Source organism: Ornithodoros turicata, chromosome 9, assembly GCF_037126465.1.
Source record: "Ornithodoros turicata isolate Travis chromosome 9, ASM3712646v1, whole genome shotgun sequence".
In the NCBI taxonomy this organism is placed as follows: Eukaryota; Metazoa; Arthropoda; class Arachnida; order Ixodida; family Argasidae; genus Ornithodoros; species Ornithodoros turicata.
Window position 1 is genome coordinate 6,674,993 of NC_088209.1, and position 21,270 is coordinate 6,696,262.

The following is a 21,270-nucleotide window of genomic DNA, read 5'->3' on the forward strand; positions in this document are numbered from 1 at the left end:
GGACAAATCCATGGTACGATCATCTGCATGACTGTGGTCCTACAGCATAAGTTTGACAGCACAGGATGTAATTCGCAGCGCTGGACTCACTACCAGAACGTGTTGGTGGCCGAGCTGCGTGGGGTCACCTGAGAAATTTCAGGAGGGGGTGTTGCAAAAAGGAGGGTGTAGGGAGGGTGTACACCCCCTCTGGGGGAGGGGGTGTAAAGAGATCCCTGGCCACCTATACGCACGTTGGTTTAGAACAGCGTGCATTTTATGATCCACTGTCATCGGTTTGTGGGACTCCAAACACCGTGAACTCCCACCTATCCGGCCATCATTTTTTGCGCCCCCTCTGCGGACGTCTGGTGGTGTGTGTGTGTGACAGGGGGGGCAACTGCCCCCCCCCCTACGCTTCCCCCGTAGACGCCAGCCCTGAGTAAAGGGCGTTCATATGTAGGGACCAGGCTGTTGCCAGCTTGCTATTCCGAAAAAGAAACTGACAAATAAACAAAAAGAAAGACACTGAGAATAAACGAAAAGAAAGAAAGGAAGGAAAGAAAAAAATGAAAGAAAAACAGGCACGCAGTGCAGTGCAGTACAGGAACGAAAGAAAGTCCCAGGAATGAAGGGAAGGATGAACACATATCCGCAATATCGCTACATAAAGGCGAAACCTGCTGATCGAACACATCTTTGTCGTTATCACACCAGTCTTTCTAGTTCACTATAGTACTACTCACAGGCAACGAAAATTGCGTAAACCGAACTTTACTTTTAAAGCATTATCCCGACAAAATTGGCGCGAGCCCGTTTCCGCTAGGACGCAAGGAAGCGCGCTTCATTTCCTCCTATTCACTATGCTCGTATTCTATACGGCTAAGTGTACTCAGGGTACGGGAACCACTTGTTATCGTGTGATGCCAAAAGGGCACCTCGAGCACTTTTTCAGCTGAGCTGAGTAGACATCCTTCTGCTGAAAGGTAGCCCCCTCCCCCCCGCTGTGCGCAACGAATGCACTACTTAAACGACGACGTTTTGCAAACAGATGGAACCTTATGGTCCCTGTAGCGTGAATGAATCATCATGAGCTTTTGAAAAATGAGGCAAAAGTTATTCACAGAAACGCAACAAACAACAAGTTTATTTAATATCTGTAGACAGCGCCTACATGTGCCTGCTCATTATATGCCTGTAACATTTACACACGTAAGATAGCCTCGTGTGTTCCATTGCAGAAATATCATTGGGGGGTGACCGTCTTTCGTGATGGCGAACAAACAAACTACGCAGCAAAATCTGCAATAAACAACGAGAAGACAGGCACGAAAGAGGGAAGTGCGCTCCGAGTCGGTCCCTTAACCAAACACGCACATGCGGTTTGCGGCTACGACCCCGAATGTGAAAGAACGTCCCCAGCACGCAATTCATTCAAAACCCAACTCTCTCCTCTTCACCGTCGAACTTGGCGCGGCGCTTGGAAACTTCTAATCGAAGCTTCCCGCAATGGCGTCGTGTTTCTCTCAGCGTCCGCCAGAGGGCGTTCGACACTCACTTCCGTTGCTCCCCGGAAGCGACGACGCTACTGACATTTTTCTCGTTTTCCTCGAAGCCAGGGAAGGAGGACTGAAGAGGCAGTTGCCTAGCGACAGCGGGCTTCTGCCGTGTTGTGAGGATTGTGCGCCGTTGGATACACCGCCCAGAACTATGTGCAGCTGTGTGCTGGTTGTGGAGTGATGTGTTTTCGGTTGGGATTGGCATTTGCTCGGGGACCTTCCTCCCTCGAAGCGATTCGTACCAAGGGATCCACTGTCGCCTTGGATTAGTCCGAGAAGAGGTCATAGAAGGGAGTGCACTGTTTCCAGCCCCCTGACGCCGTGGAAAGGTAAGGGACACAGTCAGATATAACCACATCAGGCGTGTCGAGGCTGAGTGGCTACGTTTCTTTCGGCCACGCTATCTTGACCACCAGTTCGTGTTTCACGATGGAGGAAAAGTCATCCTTGGCTTTCCATTGCGCCCGGTTAACTGAGACACGCTCCGTCCAAATCGCCCCGCTAGAGGCTACGTGGTGCTTGCGGGATGATAAAGTACACCGAAGAAGCAATTCACGAGGGTGTAAAAACGTACACGCTGTGTAACACAACCGGAACCTACGACACGAAAAAGGAGAAGAAAAGGGGGTTATAGCTGAAGGTAACCGGAGCAGATTTACACAGCAAAAAGAAAAAAAAAATTGTGCGTTTCTGTGATATAGTACAGACAAAAAAAAGAAAAGAAGAAGAAGACAAATCGTCTCCAGTGCTTCATACCAGTGAAACAGACCGTTCGGAGTACGTACACTTACACAATTCTGGTTTCAGGTTGTTGAAACATATTCGTTGAATGAAAAGCTGACGAATGAAGTTGAAACTATTGTGCGCCACTCACCGCGTTTTGAACTTTGCTCCCTGGTGCAATACGATTACATTATTTAGCGTCTCACATGTTGTATACGAATATATTTGTATCATCGAGATGGCTGATAAACAGCTCCGTGGCAATACGTGTTCCTAAGTAGAAGGGTAGCAACTAAGTATAGTGTACGGTCCACATGGCCATGACCATGGGTGCCGCTGAATTCATATCACGGGTGGCTCCATACGAAAAAAAAAAAAAAGTGATGGTTTGATAACACCATATACTTGCATATGGGTGCGCTTCACCACAAGATAAATATCTTGGAAGGACACTTCAAACCGAAATAAAATTATTATAGCTAAACTGTATGCACGGGATGGAAAATCGTTTAAGATGGGTTAGGATTTGAGGCATTGAATTTTTCAGAAATTCCATTTGACAAGCTTGTAGTTATTTCACTCACCACGGTTCGGCAGCAGGTGATGACACTCGGTCATAATCGTTAAGAAACGAAACAGGCATGTGCTATACTGCGGCAGTGAGCACGACAGTTAATTTACAATTTTTCGTAACAGTATGTTCAAATTGGATCCCGGATATCCCCTACATTTGAACACTACGTGAGGTTAGACAGCGAGATTAGATATTCTTTTTAGGTATTTTTTAGGTAGCGTATCATTTCCCGTGTGTAGTTCCAAGAAGTTGAACACGAAGCGACAGAAAATAAAATGAACTATTTTGAAATGCCCATTACGATAATTATCGGTGTATATTTATTTTCACCGATCGCGTAATACAAATTACGTGTATTTTTTACGTGTCCGTTTATTGGTGATTTGCGGCAGAAAGTGAAAAACCGGAAATACTCGTTTTAACAATATGATTCGTTTCTAACTGAGCCAGTGTTTGGGCTGGTTTGTACATGTTTCAATTCAGAAGAATTAAAAACCCCAAATGCTGGTTAGGACAAGGACGGAGAATAAAGACGACAAGGACCGGCACTGATTTATTATTATTTATTTATATGATTCGTTCCCTCTGCCCTTGAGTATTTGTAGATTTTCTGAGGAGCTGAACCTGACTTTTCTTCTTTTAGTGCTCTCTGGTTGTTGTAAAGCAGTATTGATCTTATTTTGCGGTCGCGACGATGCGACCAAGTGTAGCTGTCTTCAGTGTTCGCTCAGAGCTCAGACTAACTTACCATGGACTTTGTCGCACAGCTTGACCGCATACACGCCCGTTTTGTCGAAGAAATGTAGCAGTAGGAGTAGGAGGTATATGCGAGAAAAATGCGAAGTACGAAACACTTGAAAGCAATTTGAATGTATGACGAGGAAAATTGTTTTCAGATGCTTCGTGCTTTTAATTTTTCTTGGTGGAGTAATTTGAAGCAAACAGCCGATGGTACACGTCGGTAGACCAAATTGGTGGCCAAGTGACGAAGAACCACACGAAAATACAAAGTAATCCGATCGGCGAAAAAGCGGGCAAAGAAACGATAACGGAACTGTGTGCAGTATTCGATTCGAGTATATAGCGCAATATACAGCATAGCGGGAGATGAAGCCCGCGCAGACGCAGACTGCATTCGTTTTTGTCCCACCGCCCTACCCAGATAGTGTACCACGTGAGTAGCCCAGGGAAAGGTAACGGAATCTTTTTCATTTCCGTGACCATCTCCGTTATTGGCGCTTATTGGTTTCTGTTTCAGTTTCGGTTACCACCATTGTTGCTTACGTTTCCGTTTCGGTTTTCGGTAACCCCCCCGCCGTTTTGTTCTTCTTTCTTTTCTTTCCTTTTTTTTTCAGATTGTTTGAGACTGTGACTTAACTTAATCCTGAAAATGTAATCCCTGTATACGTTCTGAAGTCTATTTTGAGGACTCCGGGGATACGTGCACAGAGAAGACAACGTTTATTCGAAATATACATATACGTGATTTCTATGAACAGCTAATGTGAACGTGGTTTTCAGGAATGTTACTCACGCTTACAACTTACAAGTCACCATAAGCGTATATGAAATATACTTCTTCTATTTAGTGTATACTATTTATATGCTCCAGTTTGATAGTCCATTTTAGTTTTAGTTCTTCAGTTAATTTTCGCTTGCTTCATTGAGGTATATTTCATCAATTTATCTACACGATACGGTAAAGAATTGCAATAATTCGGGTCCTGCAGTATCCAAATCATTACCGTAAATTATTGTCGTTCCTGTTTCTGTTTCAGGTATTCTAAGTGTGAGAGATGCGTTTCTGTCACCGTTACCTGCTATATTTCCGGTATAATACCGTTTCCGTTTCTGTTACCGTTTCTGTTACCTTTCCCTGGTGAGTACTTCTTCGAGAGATGTCCTGGCAGTCAAGACGCCCATAGTATATCACGGTGTTGAACAGCAGAATCGCTCCAATCTCTCGTACGCATGACAAGATCTCTTCTTGGTCTCCCTGAAGAAAGTCCGCCGTCAACGGAGCATACAAAAATGAAAAGAGTTTCTTGCTCTCCCTCGAAGATCATCAGGAATGAAATGATCACAATACCTCTCAACAGTATATTTTCAATTGCTGTAAAGGTGGAGCACACAAACGGAAAGGGTCAATCAAATAGTTAACACTTCACTACATGTGTACAACAAGTGTGCTACAGCATATTACTTATTGATTGATCTTTTATTGGTATCTATCGACTGATATTTTGCGTAGGACACGTTATTAAAAAAAAGTCAGCTCCACGTAGGTAAGTAATTCAAAGCAGAGATTGAACATTTCGTGGCATCGGGTGTAATGCATATTCGCTTTTATTTAATCAAATAAAGTCACGATAATCTTACGCATCCGTAGCAAATAGAGGAACATGGAGCACTTAAGTACTGCAGTATCACTACACGTGGCAGAATTCTTAATCTATCCCGTCTCGTTATAAATGTAAAGCTAGGGGAAGTGCGTCTACTGGAAACACCGTGAGAATATCTTAAAGGGGCCGTAAACAGGCCACCAAACATTTCTGAAATAATGATACCCCATAAAAGAACGCAGATCATAATACCCAAATATACATTTAGTTCGGCTCGTGCCAGCGCATTGACCCACTGTTTTCAAACTGTTTTGAACTGTTTTCAAAGATGAGTAACCAGCGAGCTTCTCTCCACCACGCATACGTCACATGGCTACGTTGCGTTGCCGACCAATCGGGGGGCCGAGCTGCGCACATGACGTTTCAAATTACCAGCCAATAAACATACTTCGTTATCAGCTGTGAGTCGGAGCGCTCAGTTTGTTTGTGTGAAACGACGTTTTGCGCTCCGTGGTTCCGAAATTCAACGTCATGACATCTTCAACATCTTCGGCTGGCGCAAACCGCAACAGTTGGGCTGCTATCACATGACGCGATTCGAACCCGGATTCCTCCCAGTCACGACGTGACATGGCCATCAACTGTATCAACACTATCAACTGTACCACGTGAGCTGGTGACGCGATGCCGCGTGGCTCAAACCAAAGTACGGCAGCCAAGTTGTCGGAACCATTCGAAGATGACAGGGATGTTCCATCGCGCACCTACCTAAGATTCTGGAACTGTAGTCCCGGATATTCATTCGCGCTCGTGGTGTGCTGCGTGTTACTGCCCAGAAAACGTAGTGCGCGTATGATACCTAAATTAAACGCATTTCTTTTTCAGTTTGAGGCTGTAACTGTTTTGATTTTGAATAGAAGAGGATTCACGTTCATCTAGTCCAATTCCGCATTTGAAATAAAATCATACGTGTAACACTCCATCGTAATTGGTGAGGAAAGCGCTACGTCAAAATGGGACGTAAAGTTAGAGCGCGAGGCGGAGCTAAAATGCGAAAGTGTGCAGTGAATATTTCATCGGTATGCAAGCGCCTTTTGTTTTTGAGCGTTAGTAATTGCAAGGAGTTTTCACTGCATAAGTTTCAATAATATAACACAAAGAAATGTGCACCTTTTGTACCTGTTTACGGCCCCTTTTATTGAAGTGTAACCTCATTAATCATTTAGTTCTTTCTATAGGAGATTACCACAAATCAGCCCCGTCTTATAGATATAGATTGTTTCATCTGTGCGCAACGCGCATATCGATTTTTGCTTTTATTTCTATACCCGTCTCCTGAATTGCGAATTCAAAATCACTGCTGTGATTTTTCGATACTGCATAACGAATAACGAGTACTAGCACCGCTGATATATAGTCAAATTTTGCGTTATTTTTGTGCATAGTTAGTGGACGTCACAGAATTACAGAACGGTTACGATTGTGTAACGCGAATTTCAGCGGCAGCTGTTGTGTGTATGGATGCTGACACCTTTATTGCTGATACATGAACAACTTACTTTAGAGTTACGAGTACTGCCTTGTGATCTGTGAGATGAGTGGTGATGTGTAGAACGGCGATTAGCTGGACAACAATATTACTAAAATCGGGACAAAAGCGGGACAGGAAACGCCAAAATATCGTGACACTTTCCGGGACAACGTACCCATCCCCTTGTATGTCAAAACTGATTTGATTAGCTTTACATTATTTGAACAATTTTTTTGCTTTTTTCCGCCACTGAAACCGAGGGTTTTGTGGTACAGCCACAGCGATTTCCCGAGACCTTCCCGTTAACAGATACCATTGCAAAAATGTGTTTGGGCACTAGTCTGTAATTAGGATGCTAAATGTGTTTACCCTGTAATGCCAAAAGTCAAGTCAAGTCAAGATGAAAGTCAAGTTCACTGTTTATTGCATCCAGCAGGGCACGGAAAAATGTTTTCCACACACTTTCCTCTCATTTGACAAAACTGGGGAGTTTTTATTAAGCGCAATCACATGTGAGACACCCGGGAAAGAAACCATCATTTTATCTGCACCTCATTTAGTCCCTCCATTTGAAAGTTCAATCCCGAATCTGCAACCACCATGGCTTTGTCTTCTACGGCCTATCAATCGTGTCGGTATCAGTATACGTCTATATTGCCAATAAAGTGTGGCCGCCTCCTCAGTTTTTTCAGCACCAAATCGATTACCTAGCTTCACATCTGCCACAGCACTATGCCTCTCTGCACACTCTCATAATAGCAGCATATGCAAGTATGTGCACTACACCCATCTTCAGGTGCAGTCATATGTGCAGTTCTGTTTCGTGTCAACTACACTCTTAAAAATGAACTTCACCGCATAGCACGCTCCTAGCCAACTATAATTTCGAATGGTATCGTTATGTGCCATGATTTGTTGAAAACGGTAGGCGTACGCCTTTTTTGTGACACTTATTATAATTGTCACAAAAAATGAGTACTCCTCCCGTTTTCAACAAATCAGGGCAGACAACAATATCATTCGAGATCACTCCGGAGTCACCGGAATAACTAAGGCCGTTTTGCTTACGGACTCCAGAAGTGCCCTCAACAACGTGATGAACCCCATGTGTGGTAGCATCCTAGCCCGATGTACGAGGAGGTCGTGTGCCCAGCATAGGCTAACCGGAGGTGAGCTTATGCTCCAATGGATCCCGTCTCATGTCGGCATCAGAGGCAACGAACGAGCGGACCAGCTAGCTTCCTCAGCACACCACAGCTGCAGCCCATCCTTACCAGTCCCGGTCGACACTGACAGGCACATGGTCGTCAAACAGCTAGTTGAGGTGCGTCATCCTGGCATACAGGACATCATGCAGAATCACCGACCCTCTCCTCCCACGAAAGATCTTCCCAGGAGGACTCCAGGGAGGACTCCAGTTGCGGACACTGTAATCATCCGGAGACTATCGCGCATATCCTGACAGAATGCCGTGCATACCATACTATGCGGGAAACTCATCTTCCCCACGCCAGGCCTGGCATACTGACGGACGTCCTTTTCCCCGAAGTTTCTTGTGCGGAACGACTTTCAAAAACTCGCGGCCTCGTGCGCTTTCTTCAAGAAACTGGCCTAGCGGAAAGACCACTCTAGTGCACCTCTCACCTACAGTGTGCCTCCGTCCCATCAGTATCGGTCATCCTGCCTATGCATCACTTTGAAGTCCTCAACTCCCCTCTCCCACTTTCCTTTTTTTTTTTTTTGCTATAGTCGTGACGATGCCCACTTGAGTGCGGCCAACGACGGCAAGCTACCTCGACACCCCTCCCTCATTTTTAAGAGTGTAGTTCCACACATCACTCTTTCCAGGTGCTGTACAGGATTGCCTTTTATGATACTTCTGCTATCGTGTCGAGTGCTGGGAAAACGGCGAAAGTCATACAGTGTTGAATTCAGAACGTTTCATGCGTGTTTTCTTAAGGATTTTATTGCGAACTATCACGTGTTATGAACCCGTTCAATGTGGCTCGCAGAACATTTCTGCAATAATGTTGAGCAGCTACTAAAAGTATGATTTCGTGGATATACAGGGATTAAAAAAGATAGTTTTATAGCTCACATCGTCTATAGGCTCCAGACATGTTCCATGATTCGAAGCAGAACATGTTACTAATCAGAGATGGATGTCACCGAAAAAGTTAGAAAGCTGTAGGACTCGAACCGACATCTTCTGGATTACCGCTTCAGGGCTCTACCAATTGAGCTAAGCTTGGTAGAGCCCTGGATCGATAATCCAGAAGATGTGGGTTCGAGTCCTACAGCTGGCTAACCTTTTCAGTGACTTCCATCTTTCATCGTTAATTTCTTAGGCAATTTGAGGCTTTGTATGTATTTGTCCTTTCTATGTTGTTCCAGCCTCAGAACACTAGGTCTCTCAAGTTCATCGTTACTAACGTATATGTACATTAAGGCTATATATTGTCTTGAGCCTGCCTCGTTTATGAATTAGTGCGTTGGACGAAAGCTAAGCTGGCAGGTTGTACAGTTCGTATTTGCACGCTGTACGGACTTCTTTGGATTCCCTTTAACTTCTGCCAAGAAAGCCGAGTTTTCCCAAGACGTCCCCTTGGAAGTATTCTTACTCCCAGTCACACGCGAGTAGAGCAGAGATGGTACCGTCGTGACATGGGCGGATGGCCGTTCGAGAGACGGTATAATCCAAGTTGCACTTGCCATGCATTCTGAGGGGGGAATCGAAGGAGCATGACGCCTCCCTCTTCTTTCGAAAACATACAGCAACATTTACATGTCGCGACGGTGAGTGTGGAAATTCGCCACTTCCTTTGTGAGTTACTGCCCAGGGTACACTGACTGGGAAGGGATGAATTGATGAGGTAATTAGATGCTGCAAGAATAACGGTATTTGAATAATGGCAGTTGAATAAATAGTGATACTGTATACATCCCAGTCCTTGGTATGACATGGATATCCAGATAATGTCACTGTACAGCTCTACCGAATAGTCTAAAGGAGACCTACCTCTCTTCTGGGGTGCGCACCCCCCCCCCCTCCCTTTTATTAAACATCCTCAAGTAAAATTTATGAGGCTCGCCAATACAGCTAGGCTGCCACATATATCCATAAACGTCCATTCACGAACAACTAACTCCCTGTGAAGGCTCGGCATCTCTGCAGTTTGTGAGCAGCAGCAACATCGTCATCACCGCCGCTGTCCAATCATCGTCTTCATTGTGGCATCGCCCATCGCTTTTGTGGATGGGCGATGCCACGATGAAGACGATGATTGGACAGCGGCAGTGATGACGATGCTGCTGCTGCTCACAGGTTGTCAATTTCTGTGGAAATCACGGGTCCCTTGGATCTAGAACTACGAAGAAACACAACGTGTGATGAGGATTATACATGATATTTGTTCGGGGACTGAGCTGATCGCAATGTGAACAGTGTGTCAGTAATCCAAGAGAGAAACTGATGTTCTGAGGCTGGAACAACATAGAAGGGACAGATACAAACAAAGCCTCAGCCTCCAGAAGATGTGGGTTCGATCCCTACAGCTGGCTAACCTTTTCAGTGACTTTCATATTTCATCAGTAATCCTGTTCGTCCGGTCCCCCTCTTGCATTGCAATACAGATCTCAGTCTGCGATCACACGCTCCATGTCTATCAACGCACCACCATTGGAACATATTATGTCAGAACGTAAATCATTCTAAGCACAAACCCAGGAGAAGTCGTGGTAGAACTTGGCCCCGTTTACGGATAATGTTAACGGCGTCCACATTCGCGCTGCAAGCTGCTGAGGGCACAAGGATGCAAAGTTCGACTGCCCCCATTGTTGTGGAAGTGGTCATGGCTCAACATAGAGTGCACGCAGAAGAAGGCCACAAGCTGGCTCTATAGTGGATACGAACCGCAGCCTCATATAGCAGCTCTTTCTCTCTTGCTTTAAGCAGATGAACGCGTATAGCACTGCCGAAGGGGGAGACCATTTGTCCCCTCTTTCGACGCACAATGGAACCCGTGGCCGCGCGCCAGCGGACAATTGAAATTCCTTAGAAGCCTGCGAGAGATGGACTTGTTTTCCTGCGACGCAAAAGAGCATATCCAACTGACTGTTCGCATCTCTCACCAAACAGTGGTTGGTTTCGTGCATAGAAAAATATAAAATGGAGATACCACAACCTAACGTTATGGACTGCAGCAGAGCTTTACGTTGGTTTGGTTGCCCTATATAGAACGCAGCATCGATCACTGCTAGCGTTTTTCGTGGGTCTTTGCCGACTCAGAGGCAAATCTGAGAACTCGTTCGGCCGTACATCCTAATACCTCTCTCACACGGGATGATTTAGTGTCATTTTCGTGTAGCGCACTCCCACATAAGCGAATGCCACTTTCACTACGTGCTTGCTACACGGTCTAAGTAAGTATCACTTACGCAGTGATGGCGATTACGATAGATATAAGAATTAAAGATATTGGCCTCAAACATGTGCAACAACAAAATGGCCGCCACCAGGTTGCCGAGACGGCGAGGTAACCACATGAAGTAATAACGAGAGTAACGACATGTTTTTTTTTTTTTGCCTACATCTCACGATGGAATAAAAAAAATAAACACGCTGTTGAGAATCCTCGTTTAAAAATATGGTGCTGTCGGGATTCCTCGCTTTTCCTCGATATATTTGCCTGTACCACAAAGCATGCCCTCGAGGCTACACACCTTGTCCGCCGAAGAGAAGTGAACTGTGTTTGGGGAACTCACTAAATCATCAGTGCACTTTCTGCCCAGTGTCACTAAAATATGTCGTGTGACAGCAGCCGAATGACACTAAGTGCAAGTGTCACTCGCTGAAACTCACACTAAATCAGTCCGTCTGACAGAGGCATCACTTAAGCCGGACTGCTACCGTAGCAGATGCCTACTGCGTTCATAAAACAGCGGTCTCAAGAGGGCGTGACATCGTCCTGCAGTGGGCACTCGCTCACGTTGGAATAGACCTCACCCTGTTTGTAAACATATGACGTCATAGTGTTCGACAGCGCCACCGGTTTGGTATAGAGTTGAACAATGATCGAAGCTACGGGGCGAACAAGGTCGCACCCGAAAACCACGGTCTTGAGGGGATTACGTTGATCCCCGAAAGGGACGCGACCTTCGGTTCTACTTTCCTTTCAATAGGAGGCTGTGAACAAGTGTCCATTCGTGGAAACCAGCTCTCCCCTTCCGATCTGTTTCGGTTTTTTTCTGTCTACCCACGTCGTGATGACGCTTCTCGGGTAGAGGTTTATTCACGGGCACGGTGGCAGTCAGAACCCGCGCGCTATCCTGCATGTGGCATGTTCAGAAATCGACGGGGTCCAACGGGTGGTGGTGGTTGTTGTGAAAGAGCTTGCCGTTGTCTATAACGTCACAACTGACGCCCTTGGGGAATGTGCGTCCTGGACCGACTTCTAAGGGAGCTGTGCGGACATATGTCTGAAAGCGTCTGAGGAAAACCCAGGAAAAACCCCGGTCAGCGCAGACGGCACCGGGATTCGAAGCCAGGTACCTTCGAGTCTCGACATGACATGGCCAGCACGCTACACTGTTAAAACAGAACTTCACCACATAGCACGCTCCTAACCAACCATCATACTGAATGATATCATTCTGTGTCATGATTTGTTCAAAACAGGGGGGAGGCGCCTATCTGGGACAAGATAATCTGTCCCAGATAGGCGCCTCCCCCCTGTTTTGAACAAATCATGACACAGAATGATATCATTCGGTATGATGGTTGGTTAGGAGCGTGCTATGTGGTGGAGTTCTGTTTTAACAGTGTACACTCTTAAAAATCAACTTCACCTCATAGCACACTCCTAGCCAACCATTATCTCGAATGATATCGTTATCTCACCTGATTTGTTGAAAACGGGAGGCGTACGCCTTTTCTGTGACAATTAAGACCAGCATAAGTGTCACAAAAAGGCGTACGCCTTCAGTTTTCAACAAATCAGGTCAGATAACGATATCATTCGAGATTATGGTTGGCTAGGAGTGTGCTATGCGGTGAAGTTCATTTTTAAGACTGTAGGAAATTCTCGGGTAATTGTGCGACATATATGTACAAATGGATGTGATTGACTGGTGCGGTGTCTAGTCTTGGATGCAGCCTTACGTCACCGGTCGGACTCTCGGCACATCACAGACTTGGAACAGAGTCGCCGTGAGGAAGACAATAACGCATTTTGTTTGCCTTCACTCGATAGAGTTCGCCTCAACGTGATCTTCACGCTGCCATGGACCGGGGAGAGCGTCGTCCATTACGGTTGAAGAAGCTGCTGGGGGATTGACCCTGGCGAAGTTCTATCTCAAGAGCGTCTGGGTCAGGGATTTCCCTACACCCTGTATTTTTGCACACACCCCCCTGAAATTTCTCATGTGACCCCAACCAGCTCGGCCACCAACACGTTGTGGTAGTGAGCCCGGCGCAGCGAATTACGACCTGTATACTGTCAAACTTGGGCTGTAGGACCACAGTCATGCAGATGATCGTACCATGGATTTGTCCAAAATCATTTGAAAGTGACTGTTCAATGCATATATTGCGCGCATATGCGAGCAAAAATGCATGCGGGTACGCAAACTCAATGTGGATCATCGAGAAGCATTTGCGCCCAACTCAGTCAAGCGAGGTATTCTGCTTTTTTCGTCTACTTTCGTCGTCGTTTTCACCGTTGGTTGCTAGGTATTCATTGAGCCTCGTGAGACAAGTTAGTCTTTCTTCTTTGTCGGTCGTGTGATTATGTATCTTAATGTTGCCGTGCATGACCTAAATAATGACCCATGAAAAATGCCGTTCATAATGAATCTATATTCTAATGTACTGTGTTCTAACGTAATAGCATGTACGAATAAAACGGGAAAGCTGTGCAGATATGTCACCATTGTGCCACGATTCTTTCCGTGTCTAAGAAAAATTCCGTAAGTGGAACCTTCACCAAGCATACCCCCCCCCCCCCCCCCCCCCTTGAAAGCTCGGCACCCGTTCCCCCCCCTGCAGTGAATTTCTGGGGAAATCACCTCACTCACCTCACTCACCAAGCAGATCCTCACTCCTTTGACCTGTAACATCTAGACCGTATTATTCTCCCATGCCCGCGTCACGAAGCTTTGAAGACGAACTTTGAATATGTTTGAATAAGTCTGTGCGGCACGGACTTAAAGCCAGCTCGCACTGTTCAGAATACACTGCTTATACAGGGCGTTTTTTTTTTACCTTTTACATTTTTTTTATAATAAGACTATGAGAACTACCTAGACAAGGCTTTCACAGATTGATTATGCGGCAGGGCGGACATAATGTCGGAAATCACACCCAACTACTGAACTCTTAATTACATACAATTGATTAACATATTAACTAGGTGTTTTAGGGAAAATTCGATATTTGCAAAAAATTGAGCCAGCCATTATTTCACTTTGCTGCCTTTTTTAGATATCCTAAAACGAGCTCGTGCTTTGAGATATAAATATTTCAGATATAATCGAATTTTTTATAAGCACATGAATTGAAACCAGAACGACGCACTTAGTGAGCGCAGAAACGACACGGCCACCGCTATATCTGGGCCGGAAAACAGTCCATCTGGCGATCGGATCGGCGCCTACCTCAGCCAGCTTTTATTTTGCTTCTTCCGCGCAGGCGAAGTGCGTCTTCCCGGTTTCGGCTCATTTGCACAGCAAAATTTCCCGATTTATATCTCAGAGCACGGCTCATTTCAGGATATCTAAAAAGAGGGCGGATTTAAATAGCGTCTGGCTCAAATTCTGCTCTTTCGCATTTCTCGGAAAACGTCTAATTATAGGGCTATAATCGAATTTTAGGTAATTAGTCAATCGATGTTTGGCCACAGAATCCACCTGTGAGAACTGCATCTACGTATGTCTCTTAATTTTATCATAAAAGCTGTGTAAAAGATTAAAAAAAAAAACTCCCTGCACACGGGTGGTGCCAGAAAGTTCCGAGAATAAGCCTTTGTGAAACAAAGTACGTACGTACTTTGCTCACGTTTGGCAATATCTTCCTCAAGGAAGCCCCCTAGTGCAACGATAAGCCGCTCCCAGTGCGTTTACCACCTTTGCAAAGCTCCCAGGACGTCCTCTGTTTGAAGAGTATCAATCACCTTCTGTGATTTGCTTCGGATCTCCTCTTCGGAACCTGTTGAAAGCTCTGTCATTAAAATTCTCATAGAACAACATCTACCTTTGGGTTGAACATCGCGTATCGTGACGGGATATGCCATTCGTTTTCACCAAACTCAAGCGTCCATTGTCCTCATTAAAAATACTAACCTCGGTATATTACGTATTTGTTTCTTTTATTTAGAGCGCTTTCGGCATATCTGCCGTACTTATATCGGGAAAACGAGAACTGTTCTAGACAAAAAAAAAAACAGAAAGAAGTACGAGTGTCGACCCTTACTGATTTTTGCGAGTAATTTATCTGTGTCGGATTTATGTTTTTCTCGCGCGTAGCAGCGCAGAAACACACTCTTTCGCTAAGTTATCCGGCTCTCAATAGCGCGTTGATCTGCCTGTTTACACACGGCGATGACAGAACAGCTGCAAGTGGCGCGCCGCGATATTACGTCTCCTCCTCTTCTTGACTGGCACACAACACTCGCTGTCCATCCAGTATCATCACTATTAAAAAGAATCTCACCTGCCCAACGACAACACCGGGAGCGCAGTGTACAGATCCCGACAAAAGTTTACGGAACAGGCAAGCAGCGTATTTTGTCGTCGGTGCGACACCTTACCAGAAACGGAAGCTGGCTTGCCCACTCCTTCAGAGGGGTGGTGGAATGCGCCTACACATCAACTCAAACCGCATTTGGAGCACATTCAAGGCATACCGAAACTACCGCGGTGTGTCGCTACCAGCGCACTCCCTCACCCCTCTGAACGAGTAAACGTAGCCCATTTCCCCTGTAGTAGTCGCAGGAAGTATGTCACACCGGCAAGAAAGTACACTGCTCGCGTGTTCCATATAAGCTTTTGTCGGGACCTGTACCAGTTAGACAAAGAAGGAAAAGAACTACCGAAAGGTCTCTTCCAGTGTACACCTTGCATATGAGCACGCAAGTGCGAGCCAGACAGCTGAATGAAAGAGCGCGCCTCCAGCTGCTTTGCGGGAGCAATATGTAAACCCCAATCAATGCATTCGACAAAATCACTAAATGGCGTGGTCAGTTCTTTCTAGAATATTGATCGCCGAAGATTGCGACCGGTACTGCAAAGGTGCCGAAAGCGTTCGAAGCAAAATATAATGCTGTAATGAAATGAATCACAAGTAAAACTTATCTTTCTTGCCATTCCCAGAGCTTCCAATCGGCACACTCTAAAAGCAGAACTGCGCCAGCCAAAGAGACAGGGGGATGTACGCCTTTTTGTGGCAATTTGGATATATAGTAATTGCCACAAAAAGGAGTACGCCCCCTCTCTCTTCGAATCTGAAGCGATAACTCTATCATTCGTGGCAATGGTTGACGCACAACGTGCTCTGAGGTGAAGTTCAGTTTTTAGAGCGTTCACTGTTAAACCAGAACTTCACCACATAGGGCGCTCCTAGCCAACCACAATTCCGAATGATACCATTACGTGTCCTGATTTGTTGAAAGTAGCGGGAGGCGCTGTCCCAGATAGGCGCCTCCTCCCACTTTCAACAAATCAGGGCACAGAATGATGTCATTCAGAATGATGATTCGCCAGGAGCGTGGTATGTGGTAAAGCCTCGTTTAAACAATGCACAGCGAAGAAATAGGAAGAAACCCGAAAGCCACTCATTTGTCGATAGCATAAAGTAGGGTGCACGAGCCATTCTGGAACAGCTAGCGGAATGGAACTAGTAGTATACTACTAGTTCCTTGACCAGCGTGCTCCGCACAAAACTTCGAACGCTGCGACGCAAAAAGAACGCAAAAAAAAAAGAGATTGGGTGAGGGCGCGTGGAGAGGACGACGTCACGACACCGCGCGACGAAACGGACGCGCGACTATGTAGTCTACGCACTCACGCCTTACGGCACTAGCAAGCCCCTGACAAGATGGCGTATATGCAGGCCAGCTGGTGGAAGAACTCCATAATGTAAAAGCCTGAGTCCGGGCACACAGAGGGACGACACGAACGGGGGGTCCCCGAAATCCACCATTAAGAATAAACGTTTAACAATAAAACATTCAAGAATAATCCGCTTAAAAAATACACGGTTAAAAATATATCTCCTAAAATAAACCGCTTACTATCCCTGCTTAGAGATCACCTTTTAATAATCCACCATTAAAAATAAACTGTTTCAAAATCCCCTCACCATCTAGCACGGAGGCGGACTGATTGCAATTTGCGCCGGGTTAGATCATGTTATGTTAGGTTAGTCTAGTTTGGTTTCGGTTAGTTTGGCATAATTTAGGCTAGTTTGGTCCTGTGAGGTTAGTTTAAGTCCCTTACTTGCAGTTCACCTTGATTTGCTCAACGAGTCATTTGAGTCGCGTCTTCGTGTCCTCCCTCTGTGTGCCCAGACTCAGGCTTTTAGATTACATTAACAAGCCCCTCATCGTCGGGGACTTCAACGTGGACGTTTCAGCGGAAAAGAACACGGCGTTCCTAGAAACCATGTCCCCCAGAAAACATGTAGAAAACTGCGGTGTCCTGTCTTCAGTGAGAAAGAAGATGCGACGCTTCGGGATTTCGACTCCAGAAGTCGGGTGGGAAAAGAAGAGCGACCGATCTGGAAGAATGTTCTATGTGGAAGCGCATCGCGTAGTGCTAGTGGCCCTGACTATAAGAAACAAATAAAAAAAACACCAAAAATATGCGCATACTCCGGGTAGGCGTCCACAGCTTGAATCTGCTCCACCATTTTCGCTTTCATGGATGTCTGAGAACAAATGGAGATTGCAGATCCACAAATATGAATCCGCCTACTTCATGGCAGTCGAAGATAACTGCTCAGCGACCGCTCGGGATGTAAATGAAGGGTAAACATTGAGATGTGGAGAAGACATACGATTCAAAGCTACAGCACATATACATTCTTAATCTACCTACGCCTTCCCCGCGTTAAAAGAAAGGCACTTTTCAACGGCAACCGCCAACATTACTTAACGGTTATTCGCATGACATGGCCTAGCCGTGAGAGAAAGTTCATTTTCTTAAAGGGGCCATAAACACGTATACGAGGTGCACTTTTTTAAATGCATTGGGATGCGTTGCCGATGGTGAACGTTTAAAAAAAAATGTTTTTGCAAAAAAGTAAACTATAGCTCCAGTCCGACAGAATACTCACTGCACTCTTTCGCGCTCATGCTGCGCTCTGCAGTGTCCTGGCGACAATAGCCACGCGTCATTTTGACATCGTGCATCATCAACCATTCAGAATGCGGGACGCTTATACATTAATTTTGTACTAATATCGAGAAGTGGGGCCAGTTCTAGATATATTCCCACTTGTCAAACTCAAGACTGTCAGTTCAAACCGTACCAAAAGCCCCGAACATTCAATTTCATGCACGCACTATATTTTCAGTACTGTATTGCTCCGCGAGGTCAACGGGATGTTCTCGCAACAGGTTCCCCTCGCGAGCTGCAGCTTGTCACGGTAGGGCCAGTCATTGGCTAGGAGATCGAAATCTCCCCCACCTCCGGCACCTGGATAGCGGCGTTGTTATACGTTGGACGGTTGTGACGTGACCCCTTTCCAAGCATGAAAGAACTGATGTTCTGAGGCTGGAACAACATAGCAAGGACAAATACATACAAAGCCTCAAATTGCCTAATAAATTAACGATGAAAGATGGAAGTCACTGAAAAGGTTAGCCAGCTGTAGGACTCGATCCCACATCTTCTGGATTGCCGGTCCAGGGCTCTACCAATTGAGCTAAGCTAACACACCGCCCCAGCGACTTCCAAGGGTGTGTCAACTGAAGGGACAAACTAACCACTCTCTCACTCGGCAATCCAGAAGATGTGGGTTCGAGTCCTAGAGCTGGCTAACCTTTTCAGTGACTTCCATCTTTCGTGATGAAAGAGAGACTCACGTGGATTATTCCATTTGAATGTCATTGTTTCGTGGTAAAGACGTTTGTTTGAAGCAAAATAATTTTATATTTGGATATCGTGAGCCACGTTCCTTCATGAGGCATACTAATTAGACAGTGTTCGTCGAGCCCCTTTAAGCCAGCGTGTCCCTTTGTCGAGCCCCTTTAGTGCCCCTTTAACGCTATTTTGCGATGATGCCTATTCGCGCGATGGTACATCAACGTCAAAGGCATGCACAGTTTCGACGGTTAGATGCCGTCAAGATATGACTGATGGACTGGGATCAGCACTGCCGACTTAGGCACTCAAAACTTGAGAGTGATGACTTACAGCTCCGGCAAAGGTCCTCTGGCAAAGGCGTCATCCGTTTGCCTAAAACAGCCCAATGTGAAACGGCAACGGTTGCACGAAGTGCAACGTCACACTTGCGATAGTTGATAGATTTTCATGTGTACCTCCGTTATTGACTGCTGTGGTTTTCACGCCCATAATACATGCAAAACATGAACCAGACAAAGTGGGTTCCACTTTTGAGGGCACAAATGAGAGGCACAAAGTGTAAAATGTCACAGCGCTTATATCACAGTAACACCATGTGATACTACCACCATGGGTTATTCATGGCACATCATAGCGCACTAAAAAGTGCCTTGCTGGCATAGGCTTACTCCTTTGTTGGTCCACATATAGTCGGAATTCCGGGGCCGAAGAAACATCACAATTGTACTTCAGGGTTCATTCTGTGCTGCAGCGGTGTTCCTAAACGAAGCTCTGCCTCAATTTCCAAAGGCAATGTACACAAACCATGCTCATATACCAGCACCTTATAAAGAATTGTCTTTCCTGCTTACCACATCGTCGTCGAAAGGTAGGCAGGCAGGACACCGTAGCATCCTTCCTCTTCTTTACACTTAATTTTCTCAATTGTCGCATGGGCACTATGCTAGAAACACAGATGTTGCACTCTCCAAAACCTGAACATGAAAGTATAGCTCTAAACCAAGAACTAGAAAGGTATCTTGCAGGGCTCACCTAGAGCTCCTCTAAGAGGTCCCATTCACGCGGACAAATCCCGTGCATTCACAGCTCACTTCCTTGTAGACGCTCCGAGAGACGCACTGGAGTGTTTATTGAGCTGATCAACTCAATCCGTTGTTTCCCGGCCAACGGAACATACAAATTGATGCTTGTTGCCGTACAGCATACCGCACAAAAGGTACTTCGCTTAGCTCAACATCTGCTGTGTTGAGTACCTCCAGGAAACACAAACGGTAGCACGAAGAGAAGGCAGGAGGACAGAAGCATGGGACGCGGAGGAGTTCAACGGTTTGAAGTTTGAAGATGCACCGACTGGAACGCGAGCCAGTGTATCCACACCCGTCGGAGGAAAAGCATTGAGATCACCAATTAAAAAGAATGGAGATTTCCGTAAGAATCTGTAGACGACAGTAAAACACATAATTTGCTTAAGTAACATCGTTTTTATGGTACTCTTTTTGTACACTCTTAAAAGGGAACTTCACCGCACAGCACGCTCCTAGCCAACCAACATCTCGAATGATATCGTTATCTGCCCTGATTTGTTGAAAACGGGAGGAGTACGCCTTTTCTGTGACAATTATGAACAGCATAAGTGTCACAAAAAAGGCGTAAAAAGGCCTCCCGTTTTCAACAAATCAGGGCAGATAACGATATCATTCGCGATTACGGTTGGCTAGAAGCGTGCTATGCGGTGAAGTTCATTTTTAAGAGTGTAGGCGTAGCTATTCTACAAGTCGGCTTCACGTAGCTCCTGCAAGCACTTAGGTGTAGCTAACTTTACGAAACGTCCAGTATCGCTTGATTGTACGTTTATTTTCTTTTAGATTTAGCGAAACGTTTTCTAGTTTTATTTTTAAATAGAATGCCCAGGACTGTGTGCGTTTCATTGTCTGACATTGACTATTTCTCTTTTTGCATAGAAACAGCTTGCTTGACGCTCCAGCGTTCGAATCCACTTCCGGCTGTGTTGCGTGGGAAGAACCGAGCAACAAGCCGGCAGGCAAACCGCTCTGAAATAGCACACCAGCACCACGTGTTCGTCGGTGCTAATGCGCCGGCGACTGCGTGAGGTCTGTTCGCTCCGAGTGGAGGCAGCAATAATAAGCAAAAATCACGCATCATCATCCAAATCCCTAAGCGCTATCCAACTATGATGCTTAGTCTTCTACATCGTGCGATTAAGTACAAACAGCTTCCGTTTTTAGCGATTGTCCAGAAATCTAACAACATAGCGTAAACGCAGGCTAGATGGTGCATGAAATCCATCAAACAAGCCTGCATGATCATGGGCTACACAAAATACAGGAACATACTCAACGATCGTTGTGTATGTTCCTGTATTTTGTACAGGATATCATACAGGTTCTGTATGATAGTATTTTATGTAGCCCATGCCCAGGCTTGTTCCATCATAGAGTCAAGAAATCTGAAGATTTCGGA

The 21,270-nt window shown here is 45.6% G+C and overlaps 1 protein-coding gene across 1 annotated transcript in view; it reads left to right on the forward strand.

The window, feature by feature from the left end:
- Positions 1 to 1,616: 1,616 nt before the first annotated feature.
- Positions 1,617 to 21,270, forward strand: part of LOC135368078 (band 7 protein AGAP004871-like) — a 537,443-nt gene continuing 517,789 nt past the window's right edge. The window contains exon 1 of the mRNA XM_064601154.1: positions 1,617 to 1,867. The gene's annotated coding sequence lies outside the window, so the exon portion shown is untranslated. The remainder of the gene's footprint in view (positions 1,868 to 21,270) is intronic.